This window comes from Dromaius novaehollandiae, chromosome W (genome assembly GCF_036370855.1).
Source record: "Dromaius novaehollandiae isolate bDroNov1 chromosome W, bDroNov1.hap1, whole genome shotgun sequence".
NCBI classification, from domain to species: domain Eukaryota; kingdom Metazoa; phylum Chordata; class Aves; order Casuariiformes; family Dromaiidae; genus Dromaius; species Dromaius novaehollandiae.
The window spans coordinates 26,071,354-26,084,651 of record NC_088130.1 but is presented as its reverse complement, the minus strand read 5'-3'; the positions used below and the strand labels follow the sequence as shown (position 1 = coordinate 26,084,651).

Below are 13,298 nucleotides of genomic sequence, written 5' to 3'. Positions count from 1 at the left end.
TGCTGGAACAAAGTACTTGTCAAAAACCTGTTTTGTCAAAACTCTTTCAAAATGTTCTGGACAAATTTGGATAGAGTGTGTTCATAGCGATTTAGTGCTTAATGTGGACTGCTTAGATCAGTGGTTTAAGACTTCTTGTGAAATAATGGCCTCGTTAAAACATGCTAACATGATCGCAAATGATTATCTGATTGTATCCTTAGGCATGGTCGTAGCCTACAGAAAATCAAGCTGACATTTCTATGACAATTTTTTCATTTACTGAAGAACAACTTAATGGTGGTCAATTAGATCTTTTAACAAGAGTGTTCAGCGGTTGTGGGTTTTTTTCATTTTTGTTTTGTTTTTTGTTCTGTTTTGTAATGGAGCAGCAATGACCAGGATAAGGCTATTTGTATCATATTACTGTCACTTTCTGAAAATGTATGTGTTATATCGTGGGAGAGAAATGGTCGGAAATTAGCAGCAGGGTGTAGGAATTCCTGGCAAAGGAAGGAAAGAGGCAAAAGGAAAAAAGAGAGACATTTTGGGAAATGCTAGAGTGATGACTGCATGTTGAAAAGGCAGGCTAACAAAAACCGCTGTGTTTAAAAGCTGTCGGAGGAGATTTGAGCAAACATCTGACGGGAGGGATTAGAAGGAGGGCTACAGAAATTACCCCAAGGCAAACTAGGAGCAGTTTACAGCATTCAGGCCAGGCCGTGGGGACTGCTCATGCTTGTGCCCTTCTGCCTGTATGAAGTGCCAGGCTCAGGACGTCGCTATATGGAAGGATCCCTTACAAAAACAGCTTTCCTCTTTTGCCAAGGGGTAAGCTATGCTGGACTTTGCCAGAGGAAGAAGATGGAGATTGAGCATTGAATGCCTTGCTGGCTTCACAGAAATTCCTCGTCTTGTGACGTGTCCTCTGCAGAAAGTTTAGAGGTTTCTAGTTGCAAAATGCAACCTGCTGCCGTGCTCTTTTGTACTCCACTGTGTGTGCCTACGTAAGAAAAACTTGACTTCAGGCTCGAATCCTTGTGAAAACTTGCAGTGCGTTTCTAATGTCCAGATTTGATATCCCAAACTGCATTTCAAATTTCTGAAAGATTGTGTGACATTTTAGTAAGCCTTGGATCATAGTAAGTAAATACTTCAATTAAGTTATTCTTTTTATGGCTTTCAGTTTATTTTTTTAATGAAGAACCATGTGGCATAAGGATTTTGAGTTTATTAAAAATATGATAGAAACAGTTTATATTGCCATTCCTTCTCAAGGGTTCGGGTTCTGATGGGACAAAATGGGTTTGTTTGATTTTTCTCTTTGGGTTTCCTTGCACTGTTTTCTCTATTGGGATAATTTCATGTTGTGGATTTGTGTGAGTGTGAATTAGTGAAAACTTGCATCCCATTATTTCTGGTTTGTGAATTCTGGTCATTTCTTGCAGCCCAGTATTCTGGTTGCTGGAGAGATTCCTCCTTCTGCAGTGACACTTTCTTCTGTGTTATTCTTCACACCATTACTTCTGGCTCATAGACATCTAAGAACTTGGTAAGTGCTTGTCAGTTGTAGCCTTATGTGATTTGACCTTCATTTTGTTCTGGGTAGGGTCTTAAAAGTGATGGTGAGAGGAGGCTTTTTCTTAATCTAATCTTACACATCACTTAGAAAATGTGATCAAATATGTTCATGATTAAGAGGTATTGATCATTTACTCAGGTGTTTTATGCAATCCTATTTGTTTGCAAGAAAATGCAGTTGGTTTCATGTAAACATATAGGAATCAAATACCAGGAAACAGTCTAATTAATAGCTTAGTTTTCCTCATATTTCCGCATTTCAGTCAACCATTATTCAGCAGCAGAACTTTCTTTTCTGACCTCTCTCAAAGTTACTCCACCAGTCTTTTTTGACATGTCTTCTGCTTTATTCTTTCCTTAACTATTAACTACATCTTTTGGGTTTCTCTGCACGTGCGCACAAATGTTAAAACCGCAATCAAGTCAGTCCTTCCACTTCATTAGCCCACATAGTTTGAATTCCTGAAGGGCTTCCCGTATGGGATGTGGTTTGTATGATGGCTTTTGTTGTTTTGCCATCTCCAGTCGAAGGGACATTTTTCTGTTACCTTGGGCTTCAAATGAAAGGTGTTTTTGTTTACCATTTTCAATAAGATTTCTCCTAAACCATAATATCATTGTTACTTTCAGGACTTTCTAAATTCAAAGATGCAGAATTGAACAGGCAGTGTTGATTATACAGATGTTGTGGGAAGAACAAAGTAATGAAATGTATGTGTATGTTTTTTTTAAAGAAGGAAAGAAATTCCTGGGGAAAGCACTTCTGTAGTCCTCTTTTTTGCTTGCCCAAGTCCCAGAGCAGTAAGCAAAGGAGAAAAAATGATTTTGTTTGGAAGGAAGGCTACAAATTCTTAGTTGCTCATCCGAGAGTGAAATTTAATGAATTAGGATGAATCTTCTGCATAAGTAAGAATGAAATTGGCAAATTTAAACCACAGAAAGAGGTTAGGTTCTCAAATGCACTCAACTACCATAACCACTGAGAAATTTCTGTTAAACTCCATATATGCATTGAATATCACTACTGCTATAAGATACTTCTGCTCTGCTCTGGTTGTAATTATAGCACAAGGTTTTCCTACATATAAGGTAGGAAGTATAATGGATGGTAAATCAGGTTCTCAGACAAGAGAGTATTTTATGTGTTTACTGAGCAATCAGAAAATCAGAAAAAGGTATGTGGGGAGTAATTTTTACTTCACTCTGGAAGAGTTTCTGGAAAGTGTAATACTTATCTTTTTTCTTTTTTTCTTCCCCTAATAGAACCTTATCTAAAGAGTTAATTCTATCCTGAAAAGCTTTTCAAAAAAATCAGGTAACTGTAAGATTAGTTTGTACTGCCCTTGCATTATGCACCCATTACAAACTGTGCTGTGCTTAAGCAGGATTAACAGACACTGCATTTTAGCCAGAACATTTTATCTTAATTAAAAAAATACAACCAAGATAACCTTTCAGACACTAATTCCTTTATTTTTAAAGACTAAGGGGTATAGTATGAATAACAATTTTTTGGTAGACTGCCATAATTTGTTGAACTTGAAAACCTTGAAAAAAGTATGAATTTGCATATTTTTGCTGTTATCAATATTTCTTAATTTTCCTGACTCTAATAAGGATGTTGCTAAGACAACCATTTTACTGTCCTTTAAAACTCTAATGAAATTACTTAAAAAACATAAAATCTCAGACTGACATTAATTTTCATTATTGTCTAAGAACTGAAATTAGTCAACATAATGTGCTGCTTTAATCTGTTATTCATTCTCTTTTATATTTTCTTTGGAGCTCATAACTATCAAAACATTTCTTAAATTTCTTTTATTATCATTTTATTCCTATGTTTATTGCTGGTTTTGGTAGTCAAAAATGGAAATAAGTCTAGTTTAATAATAACCCAAATTACTGCTTTTCTGCCATATGCACAGAATACGGGAACCAGGTTTCAAGAGACAGATGTGAAAAATGAAATCGTAAAGGCAAAATGATTAACGGAGGAATTTCTTCTGCTGTTGTTATGTTGCTGTCACCAGGAACGAGCAGATGAGTGTGGGAAGACCCTGCTAGCTTGCTGTGGGAAGCTGGAAGGGGATGCTGCCTGGCTGTGACTTTTTGGAGCACACTCATTCCCTTGTTCTGGAGTTTGAGGACATGGTGCCGCAGCTTGGAGGAAGTCTGACTGGGTAAGTATCATAAAGAAGAGGGCTGAGAGCTCTCCCATGAGGGTGAGTAGGCTGAATAATGGGGAGAAAACTCTAGTTATAAAAAAGACAAGACCAGTTAAGGGACAAACATGGTGATGGCCAGTGGCTTGTGCTGCTGGCAGCAGGAGTGGCTGAGTGCCCAAGAAGAAGGTGGACTTCTAAACCTTAGTGCCTGATCCAGAAGGGTACCCTGACAGGCTGTTATTGCCTGCCTTTCTGCATACACTTAAGGTCTCCTGTGCGCTTGGGACAAATACTGACCTTGTCTCAGCACTAAGCTGCGGTGTACAAACCGCATCAGCCTCCAGCTGAACAAGAGGGTTGTCTGATTTGGCGTATGCTTGTGGCACAGTCGCAGCACTGCCTGGAGTAACCTCTGCTCCTCTCAGCAAGTGCCCATCGCTCCTGAGAGAGCTGTGCAGGGGTGTGAGCAGAAAAATACGGAGTGCTTTGCTGACTCAGCTGCTTTGTTCGTCTTGGGACCTGGTCTGGGTGTCGTTACACAGCACTACCGTGTTGTGCTGTTGAGCTCTTTCAGGCTGTATAATACATGTCCGCTTGGACTCCATCTTGTTGCTCATTTGCAGTTGCTGTTTAGAACTAAAGCTCTGCAAATTAACCTTGTAAGACTGTTTTAAATTGCTTATAATTTCCTTATCTTTCATAGTTAGGCTGTGGTTGTGTATGCTGGATTTGTGTTTCTGCTTGGTTTGTTTTGGAAACCCCAAATGACCAAACTGCTTCTGACCAAGAGGAATAGGGAAAATCTTATCTGTTAGCCCACATTAAAAAAAAAAAAAAAAATTCTGTTTCAGAAATGCTTTGGGTTGGGAAGCTGGAATGTGTTCGTGTGTTTGTGTGTGTGTGGTGGGGGGGTGGGGGTGGGTATTTATGTATACCTGACTTAATTTGTTATCAGACAGTAGATGGAGTGTCCCAAAGAAGCAGTTCAGGGGAGCTGACCATTCTGTGGGAAATACTTAGATTTAGTAAGTGTTACAATAAAAAATGAATATACGTGCATATCTCCATGGGGAGTGAAATTACAGATATAAAAGTCAGTCTGATTCTTATTTTAATTTTCCTGTACAAGATGACAAAGACTCCTCCTACTTGATGTGTGCATTTCGAGTAAAAAAACTGCATACTTCATGTGTATGTTTTGGGTAGAAAATCATGGGGAAACGACCTGATTGTGACACCTCTGCAGTTTCCGTGGCTAACAAAATCAGTGATGTCTGAACAAGAATGATGTTGAAGAAAAGAATCATAAATGGAAGGAGTTTGCATCAGAAATGTTGAGTATTTGCCTAGACTGAAGAACCTCTGTGCCACAGGACACTAGGTTATATTGCCGAAGCCGTTGAAAAGTTCAGTCTATTAACAGACACAGTTAGGTTTCCATGCTCTACCAAGATGTTTTTGGATATGCTGTAGGTAACCATTTAGGATTAACCTGGTACTGCATTTTATATTTTGTGGGATGACCACTGCTAAAGGAGCTGTACTCAGCTCCCGTCCCCGTTGTTTTTGAAAGATCTGAATATTTTAGCATACTTGAATATCTGTTCAGCAGACTCATTTAGTAAAATACTGACTCTGAGGCTTAGAGGAATGTCAGTCTGTGATCCTGTTTTGGGGATGTCAGATATGGACCAAATTAATGACAGAGTCAAGTTTTTGCTTTAGTATCTTCCCCCCAGCAGTGACTCAGTGGGAATCGCACATGTGATCTGTCCCTGAGAAAGACACAACTTAAAAAACTCTCCATCAAATCAAAGAAAGAAACAGATTTTTTAATCTTTTTTTTTCGGTCTTGCTTCTACTCTCCTCTTCCTTTGCCCACCCCCTAAGATACGCTCCAGCACCTGGAACCCACGTAGCCTATAAGTTCATAGTTTATTGAGGCCAAAATAAATGAAGAAATGAAACTTCAGTTTTACTAGAGACACATACATAAACTATGTGACTTCTCCTCAGTCAGGGCAGGTGTCTTGGATACCTGTCTGCTAGTGTGCCTTTTGAAGCAATGCTTGGTCCCAGAGAAGACACAACCTTCTATCAGTAAGAAGTTTCAACCTAGTGAAGGAATTTGTTTGTCAAAGCCAACCTGTCAATGCCCAGTTTTCCAATAATGTTTGCATTATAAAACCCCTCATCTTATTGTACTGATAGGTACAGCAACTTCTGCTTAATTGTTAGAATTAAGATATTACACTTTCTTGTTTTACATCAGAAGAGCTACAGTACTTGCCTAGACTGGAGATGGTGCAGGACTCTGGATCATATTTTTGAAGCACTGAAGAGTCTAGTCTATTAACAAACATAAAAAAGCTGTTTCCAAATTAAATGGCATTTTCAATAAGTAAACGTGGTACTGATTGGAAACAATTTGTATTTACTGTGTAACAGTTTAAAAACTAGCCCAGAAAAACAAGAAAAATACTAACATCTGTTTAAGGACATCTAATTCAGTTTATGGCAACTCACCTAAAATTGGCTTTACATAAATCTAAGGAAGTAATATCTGTAGGGTAGCCCGTTACTTGGATCTGAAATCATTCATGATTATTCCAGCAAAGTGCAAATATACAATTGCCATGTAATTAAAAGGTTTATTATCATGGAAAATGCACTTAGCACGTTATACAATTTATATGTAATTTGTTTCACTCTACTGCCTCCAAACTGGAATCAGGGTGTGATATATATTCTCTGGGATGTGGCCTAGAATTTTTTACCTGTGATTAAACAGCATTTCTCTACTGAAATTGGATTTTTTTTGGCAGAGGATAACTGGATTCAAGAAGGCAGCTTGATCATGAAAGTCCTGGGCAGTTCAGATCATCTTTATCATGTCTGAAAACAGCAATAAATCTTCACCCTTTTCTGTACAGCCTGAGAAAATAATTGGCAGGTTCATTACCTTTCCTTCATGCCAAGAGCTGAGTGAAATTTATCCTCATGTGCTATATGAAAAGGGCTGCATGTATGGTTCTTCTTGACTTTGTCATGTCTTTGCAAAAGTATTTGTTGTGCTGCTTCTTTGCAAATTTCCTCTTATAGCTATTAAGAAGAAAACTGACACAGTTTTCTGCTGTTCAAAGAGAAGCTTTTGTCTATGATTAAGAAATTATTTGGCCACCGAGGGGTATAAATGCCAATGAAACACACATTATATGAGGAAAGTAGCTCCCAACCACAATGCAGATTATGAACCAGTCTAAACAAATCACTTAATCATATTTAATACTTTCATTAAGTCTAATTTGACACTTCTTTTCTCTGTTGCCATTCTTATGGCATTCTTATTTCTACCCTTATAGCATTGTTCCCATATCCTCCACAATGTTTTTTGTTTTATATTGACAGAGGAAAAAATAAAACATGTACTAAACAAAGTACTTTATTTCCTTACCTGTTGTTCTTGGCTAAGCTGAATTTAAGAGGCTCTCAAAATTTTTAAATCAAGCTATTTTGTAAACTCCTGAAAAAATACCGTATTGGATGCTACTGGCATATCTGATTTTAAGAGAATCTGCATGTTTAGAAAGAGAGGCAACATATTGCTGAATCGTAATAATTAAAATAGAAACTTTTATTACCTATAAAAATAAATAAGAGCCTGAATCATGCTTATAAAAGCATGAATCTAAGCGGAGGGTAATTTGAAAGGAATATGACTGAGTTTATAACATCTGAGAGTGGGTGACACGCACATTTTGTTTGAGTCTCTCATCTCTTTGGCAGGAATTATCTTTGTATGAGGTGATAATTGCAGGCACTTCCATAGCCAGACTGAGAATGAAACCGTGGGACAGACTTCTTCAGAGTGCACCCAAAGAAAGCAGAAGAAACTTGACAGGAACAAGTTATCCATCAAATCAATCTTAAAGAAAAACCTAAATACTTGACTTTCTAACAAAACATAAAACTGAACTTTTCCATTGCTAGAGAAAGCAAAAAGGGGGGAAATGATCTGAAATGAGCTGTGTTTTGGGAGAGAAATGGGGGGGGGGAATCTCGGTGATACTGTTTGACATAAATGAAAAGAAGTTTGATTTATTTGATTTATTGTGAAACAAAATGTTTTGCTTTCATCTTGGGCATTTCCACCTGTCAAATGAAACTATATGATAAATCTGAGTTTAGGGACAAATGAAGTAGTTGTTATTAGAATGAAAATTTGTTAAGGAACATTTCTTCCTCTTGGTAGCACTTCAGTACATGAAGTGATCAAGTGATTTAGTCATATTTCTTAATATGGATTAAATGTATGTTCCTCAGATGGACCATTTTCTTCCATAATTAATAAGGAGAAGATAATACATTATCTATAACATAGCGAAATCAATGAAGAGCACAGAGGGCACAAACTAGTCCTGCTGTCATTTGCATTAGAGTCATGCTTAGGTCAGGAAAAGAAAATATCACAAATACTGAGAGACATCTCCTTCCATTTCATAAGCTATAGTATAGTAACAAGATATTTTCTTTTCTTTTAGTAGTATAGTCAACGGTAAACACAGGTAGGCAGAGTTGCCCATTTCTTATTGTCTGGCTTTTGAATACCATGCAAGGTTCTTTGGTTTACTGTGCTTTTAAATTTACTGAGAGAGTGAATCTGTCCATTTTTTCATTTATTACCTTTATACTGTACTCCCTTTCTTCCATTCCAATAACAGATTTTATTCTGAAGGCACATTATGAGGCAGTAGGCAATTTAAACGTAACTACTTCTTGTACTGTAATTTCCATAAGTGATATATATATTAGAAACCTGTGCTGCAAGCAAGAGCTCACTTAGAAAGTCCCCACTGCTGTGACTGTAGTAAAGAAATGATGTACCTAAATCAAGCGAGAAAATCCTGACCGTTTCTAGTGTCTGGAAACTGTATGGCAAGCTCTGATCGTACAACTGTGGACGGGCTTCTCCCCAACGCGTGTCCCCTTTGACTTCAGTACGACCTCAGTGATGCCGCTCACACTCTCGGTAGGACATTTATTACGGTGCTGCCTTCAAGATAGTTTTCTTCTTCGTGTCCTCAGGGTATGAGGGTATGTATTCATCCCTGCTGTTTCTTTCACATAAGAATCTGAGCTGCGTTGCTTTGGTCTTGTCCTTAAACGCAGTACGTGCTAGTGGTCTGCAGGACCCTTACAGCTTCTGCACTGCTAATGCTCCAACGTAAATGTGCTCTCTGCTGTTTCCTGGTTTGGTAACATAATAATGGTTGTATTAAGAGAGAATTCACATCCCTATTTCATATTTTTGTCAGTATTGACTGCAAATATTTTTATGACATGTTTGTCCTCTTCTTCCCTCCCCCTTTATTTTAGTGGAAATTTAATTTAGAAACAGAAGGTTGTTGTTTTTTGCATACCAAATACTGGGTATTCTGTCGTTTGCTTTCTAAGTTTCTTGTTGTTCATCCTGATCAGTCAACTCTGTGCAAGACAGTTTCTCTGGAGACCTGAATCTTATCATTCCTAAAATAACAAACGAACGCAGGAAAAATAAAAAACCCCTGACACCTTCTGGCTTTTTAGGCTTCCTTTCTGCAGCTCTGAGATGGCTCAGACTGAGCTGGGACTGTGCTTCCCCTTGGCGTGGCAGATGGGCGCTTTGCCTGTCCTTTCTCTGAGGCCTTTCCTTAGTTTCACATTTCGGACGTCCTTGTGAAGACCGTTCCTGATTAGATTTAACTCTCCAGCAAACGCACTTAAATCGCTGCTAGTTGAGGAACCTCCTGAAAGGGGTTCTTCAGTGACCTTGCCTTGCTTTTAGCAAGCAGGCTGTTTTGCCTGGTGCTTCCAAGCTGAGACTTGCTTAAAGCAGGTGAAAGTTTTTCTTCTGTTTTCTTTTGTGAAGCCATTTGTAGCGCTTCCCCCCAGCGTGGACTCCACTCCAGCTAACCATGTCTTTGCTGCTGTTACGCTAGAATAGCGCTTTATCTTGGAAAATGTTCAGGCACATATTTTGTTAGTGTAGGATGAAGAGTGGAAGAAGGCTGTCAGCCAGTTGTGATGATTTATAAAAATCTAGCTGGCTCAGGCAGTGCTCATAAAGAAGCACAAAGGTATAGATGAAGCTTGAGTTATCCCAGGTGACATCCCAGAGACAGGTAGAGAGCAAAATGCTTTTGGACCCCTGAAGCTCCTACGGGCACAGGGAATAATTTTTTAAGATTTTGTGAGATCTGTGTTTGACTTACCTGCATCATACAGGAAATCTTTTAATGACAGAACAGTTGGGGGTGGAAGGGGCCTCTGGAGATCATCTGGTCCCATCCTTCGGATACAGGAAAATCCATCAGCATCCAGACATTTCTATGCTTGCTCTTCTTTCTGAAACACTTTGCAATATTGCTCTGCCTATGCATAGCTGTATGTTTAAGCTTTGCCTGTTCCACAAGCCGTGCCCGCACTGCAATCAAGTTTGGGTAATTTTCCTAGCTCCAGCAGTTCTTGATTTCTGCTTGGGTAGATTGATGATCAATTATTCTTGGTGTGAAAGTGGGAAGGCAAAACGGGATTTTGTTTTTTTGTTTGCTTATGCTTGCAATGTGGTAAAACGTTCACTTTTTCATTCTAATCTTCCACAAATAGCTTTTTGAGTCAGAAAACTGTGTTGGGGAATGTAGAAGTGGACATTTGCCAAATTTTTTGTATCTAATTTATAAAGTAAAAATAACCTTAATCAGTATGTCCTGTCACTGAAAAATGTAGGAGTTTATTTTATAATTATTTATTTTTAAGTGCCCATGTGGATATATCTGACTAGTATGAAGTATGACGTTTTTGGAAGCCGTTTTGGTTATCAGTCAAGTTATGTTTTTCCCAGATATTTTATTTGCTCTTTTAAGAATGAACTTAAAACTGATTGACTAATCAATATGGACCTGTTATATCCCTAAGTCTTAGGTCTTGGAGTTGGAAGGGAGAGAGGGAGAAGAGGGGAAGGCAAGTGGTATCTTATTACTACTCCTTGGATATCTCGCTCTCGGTGATCTGCCAAGCCTAATAGGTAACGAGACATCTGCTAATGTCCATATAGCTGCTGCGGCATTTAGACCCCTTGATTTTGTGTTGTCTGCTTTTGAAATCTTTGAATCTAACCTTTCAAAAACATTCATCGGTGTGATGTCAATGTTTTCTAAGCTCTTATCTTTTGTTAGTGTAAACCTGCTTTTGATTTACAAAACCCCAGACTGCAATTCACTGACTTGCAGGAAAAAAAGGTTTCACATTTTAACACCTTCTGCATTTTCTCTTCATAATTCTGCTTCTCTATGATAAGTGGTATGACCTTTATTTAAAATTTTTTGCTGTTTGGTGAACCTTTGCTGTTGTTTGTCTTAACATTTTAACTCCTGTTAGCTTTGCAAAATTTGATTTTTCTGGCTATTGTAGTTATACACAGAATAGTATCCCTTCCACTGTTGATTGTTGTTTAATCCTAATACAAGCTAACTCGTATGCTTTAGGCTTCATTCTCCTAGTAGAAAACTGTATTTGTACAATTTACATATTGACACCTTTTCCTTAATGATCACAGTTCTTCACTTCACTTTTTTACTACTCCTGGATACATCATATAGATTTGTTCTTTTCTGTAGTGTTACAGTTATTCTTTTCTTCAGTTACCGCTTCGCAGAATTTAAGATAATGTTTTAAAACATTAATAATGTCTCAGTTATGTCTCTGGGAAGTGCTTGTCTCTTGCAGGTTTTGACATAGCCTGTTTGCACACTGAATATTGATAGCAACATGGAAACAATCAAAGTCATGGTATCAGCTCTCGTCCGCTGTTTGGAAGCACGGTGGTGGCTGAGGTGCAGCAGTCATTCCCAATAGTTGTGGTATGTCTAGACAGGAAAGATAATGCTCCTGAAGTGAATATGTGAATATTGGAGGATGCTGGCAATTTTCCGTGAGTACTCTGAATCTATGTGCGGTGTCAGAAAGTTTTCAATATGGGAGCAAAGTACCTTACTGGTCCCTGAGGTCAATCATATGGCAGACTTGTGAAATCACTGCTCTGCTGCCAACTCATCTGCATCCCTGGCACAGTAACTTGCTCCTTGGAGAAGTATGGATAGTAGCTGTTGACATATGATTTTTAGTGACAAACAGTGTGCCCTCACCGATTATTTTAAAAATCATATTTGTTATTAAAAATTCAATAATTGTGTTGCTGAACTGTTCATAATGCCAAAATGTTCACCCAGAGCAAATTCTCTTTGCCACTAAATATTATGTGCTCTTGCCATGTTAATATATTTTTTCCTTCATTTTGCTGCTTTAATTTCTAGCTTTCTCATTTTTTTCTCTTTTCTATGCATAATCTCTTTACTGTTTCTTTTTCATTTGAGGGATGGTCCCTCAATGGTTTTGACCAGAAGCCTAGCTGTGGCATTCTGTAGCAATGACTGAATTTCTTGCATTTGAATTATTTTGATGGACATTGACATTTCAAGGGTTTATAGCCTTACAGAACAATGGAAAGATAGGCATTCTTTAAGTTATGGCTGACATCACTGAATTTCTAAGGTGGTACACTAATTTGATAAATATATAAAAGGCAAATATTTTTATTTAGCTTAACAGTTGGTATATAACTGAATGGAAAGGGAAGCCAGAGTCTGAAGGGAGAGATCCTAAATTTGCAGCATGAGTAAAATTTATTGTATTGAAAAAATGTTTTTTTCTTTTTCCTCCACAAGAGGGTTAAAAAAAGGTTTACTGGCAGGGGGTGCTTTGCTTCACTGCTCTGAGAAACAGCTCAACTATTTGAGGGAAACAGATATATCTACTTAAATGATGGTGCCAGAGTCACTTGTAAATTGTCTTTAATTCCCATAGTTTCTGTTTAAATTCTAGTTTGTCAGATTTGATCCATACCCATTTCCTCATAAAAATGTATTCATTATATATTTTATTGTGTTCATTACGGGGAAAAAAAAAAAAAAGCCAAAAACAAAGGTTTCCCAAGTTTTCTTCATGGAAAACTGTTAAAATGCAACAACAAATAGGTGTGGTTTTTTGAAGGTTTATTAAAATGACAGGCTCTTGGGAGATGGAAACTCTGTGAAGTGTCTGAATAAACACCAGATTAGCATTTCAAAAATATTTTGCCATTCAACTGTGATGTCTAAGGCAGCTGACATCAATGAATTTTGAATTTCACAGAATTCTAACAAGTGGAGGAAAAATCAGCAAATAATAGAGTCTGAAGCTTGTAGAGACATTCATAGGAATAAGTTCAAGAACATTGGAATTCTTGATATTTTTATTTTGGAGAGGCAGAATTAAATTGGTGCCAAACAAACACAAAGCTTTGATTTGTTTTCCAGAATAGGAACGTCAAGAATATAGGCATGTAAAAAATAGGTTCTTGCTAGGTTTTTAATACCCAAATTTAGCTGCAAGCTAGATCCATCCATTGCTGCATAAAGAAAAAAAATTTAAATCTGTTGGCAAAAAGAAGGTAAGATTCTAAGAAAATGAGTTCAAATGGTTTACTTTTTTCTT

General features: G+C 37.7%; 1 long non-coding RNA gene across 1 annotated transcript; it reads left to right on the top strand.

Annotated features, from left to right (window-relative positions):
• Positions 1-208: 208 nt before the first annotated feature.
• LOC112992350 (uncharacterized) lies at positions 209-4,507 on the top strand. The gene is made up of 3 exons (XR_003261504.2): positions 209-1,121; positions 1,428-1,531; positions 3,594-4,507. It is a non-coding gene; the product is annotated as an uncharacterized LOC112992350 (long non-coding RNA).
• The last annotated feature ends 8,791 nt before the right edge of the window (positions 4,508-13,298 follow it).